Source organism: Engraulis encrasicolus, chromosome 12 (genome assembly GCF_034702125.1).
Source record: "Engraulis encrasicolus isolate BLACKSEA-1 chromosome 12, IST_EnEncr_1.0, whole genome shotgun sequence".
In the NCBI taxonomy this organism is placed as follows: Eukaryota; Metazoa; Chordata; class Actinopteri; order Clupeiformes; family Engraulidae; genus Engraulis; species Engraulis encrasicolus.
Window position 1 is genome coordinate 4176747 of NC_085868.1, and position 2500 is coordinate 4179246.

The following is a 2500-nucleotide window of genomic DNA, read 5'->3' on the forward strand; positions in this document are numbered from 1 at the left end:
TCACGCAACGTTTTGGTATCTATGGCGCTGCGCGTGCATAGTAGGCTTCATCAACATGGTAGGCTATGATTTCGCGACATCGGCAACTTCGTCAGCATTTAAGATAGTGTTAGTCATGTCAACGTTATTGTTTTGAAAGATGTAATTGCTGTCAATGCCAACAGACAGTCAATTAGTTTCTAGTCGCTGAAACACCTTAAAAATAGCGACAGATAAGAGAGAAGGTGGGAGTCTTTGACAGTGAGAGAAGGCGGGACATATCTCACAGACGCACGCCTATGGCAAGCCGTTTTAACATATAGTTTTTTTTAAGTGACAAGTTTTTTTTTTTCTTGTAGGCCCATGTAGACCATCCTAATTTGAGTTTATAATTTCTAATATATCAGTTTCAGTAGCCTACAATCTTAAATAGCCCTAGTGTAATATTGTATGCAATAATTTGTTTCATTAGTAGGCCTACATTGGATAGGCATATAGCCTACTACATTTAGACTGATAGGTTGGCAAATAGCCTACATTTCCATTGTGGAATATTATATTAGACCTACATAGGTTATCTACACAGTACATATGCAAATTATTATTAATTATTTTATTTTATTAATTTAAAAAATATTTTTATTTTATTTATCATTTATTTTATTTATGATTTATTATTATCTTTGGGTTTCGCGCACTATGCGATTAATCGCGATTAATCACAGAAAGTCATTGAGTTAATGCGATTAAAGATTTTCATGTTTGCCCACCCCTAGAAATAATATCACCAGTTAACTTTAAACGGTATCTGTCATAGATTGGTAGGCCTACTGTGTACGCTGATGTGTCAGTGGGTTTGTGTGACGTCATGCGTCAGAACATGATATGAAGGGCCCCATCCGGGTAATTAGCCCCGGGCCTCACAAAGTGTTAATCCGGCCCTGAATGTAGGTATATAATTAATGTTTTATGGTGTACTGTGTATGTTAAATGTGTATTTCTAATGCAGTGCCTCACATTTTACTACTGTGTGCAGGGCTCTAAATTAACACACGCCAACACGCCAAACACGGGTGAGAATTCATTTTGGCTAGTAGAAAAAATTACCTACCCGCCAATTTGGCTAGTAGCGCCCGAGTACAGTAAATTATGAACGGCAAACCGCTGCTTGAATGACAACGATACGGCGAGATTTCCTACATTACCCATAAACACTACCGTCATGACGTAGCCTCCCACCGTGGGCTTTCCGAAGCAGCTCTGGCAGTGGCTACTCCATGCTGCTGTTGCGCGCGCCACGACAGAAAACATTTCAGACGACCAGCCTACTGTCGGCTACGCTCACATTATTTTGACAGGCAACTCTCCTCCTCTGCTTCTGTCGCTTTCGCTCCACCACTTTTAACGTCACTATTAGGCCTACTGTTACTATTAGCACTCACCGACATAGAACCTTTCTCTAACAGGCTGCCTTTTTAAGCTGCGAGGACCTGACCGAAGAGTTTTAATGACATGACGCGGAATATGCCTATTTCTGTTTTGTATGTTTTGTGGTGGTGGTTAGAGCAAGATTCTGTGTTGGCGAATAGGCCTACTAGTAATAATAACAGTAATAGTAGTGACGTTTTTAAAAAGGAGTGGTTGTGGAAATAAATTGCGACAAGGGCAGAGGATGATAGCCTAACTATCTGTCAGAGTAGTGTGCGCGTAGCTGTCAGTTGTCTTCGGAAATGCTTTAAGTCCTGGCGCAACGTAAGTTGGAAAGCCCACTCCATCGGAAAGAAGAGCAGACCTTGCATAACCGTGCAAGTAGGCTACGTGAAAAAAAAAAAAAATCAATAACCAAAAAAAACTGCCAACGGCGACGCTATGGAAAGGACGCGAACATTTCCGTGATAGTTAAATATAGCGTGCTTCTTGTCATTTTGTTGCGCATGGTAGAGAAGAGCTCCTGGAGGAAATGAAGGTGTCTATAGCAGCATAGGCTACATAAACACACAGACATACCCATTATTGCGTGCGCGTGCGTGTGCGTGTGCGTGTGCGTGTGTGTGTGTGTGTGTGTGTGTGTTGATCTCTCCTTTCCTCCTCTCTCCTCTTCTTTTCCTCTCATCTCTTCTCCTTCCTTGGAGTGTACAGATGTGAGGTTTTGTAGTGTTTGGCTGTGTGTTTGGTTGTAGGCTATGTTAAAGGTCTGTTGTGTGGCTTGAGTGATTTCACTGTTTTCAGAGGTAAATATAAAGCAGAAGTTAAAAAAAAAAAGTGTATATAATATGCTTATTATGTTATGTAGGCCTATAGTGTTTATGTGTTGTGGAAATAGTTGAATAAAATAACCATGATTAAAAAAAAAAAAAAAACATAACTAGCCTAACGCATAGCCTAGTTTATTTTGGCGAGATTAAAAAAAATGGCTAGTTGACCTTCTGTTTGGCTGGTAAGAAAAAATGTCTACTAGCCAAATTGGCTGGTGGTGGAAAAAGTTAATTTAGAGCCCTGACCTCACCTGAGAGGAGTGTGT

At 40.4% G+C, this 2500-nt stretch overlaps 1 protein-coding gene across 1 annotated transcript in view; it reads left to right on the forward strand.

The window, feature by feature from the left end:
• kcnh7 (potassium channel, voltage gated eag related subfamily H, member 7) overlaps positions 1-2500 on the forward strand; it is an 80611-nt gene that overhangs the window by 76370 nt on the left and 1741 nt on the right. The window lies entirely within an intron of this gene.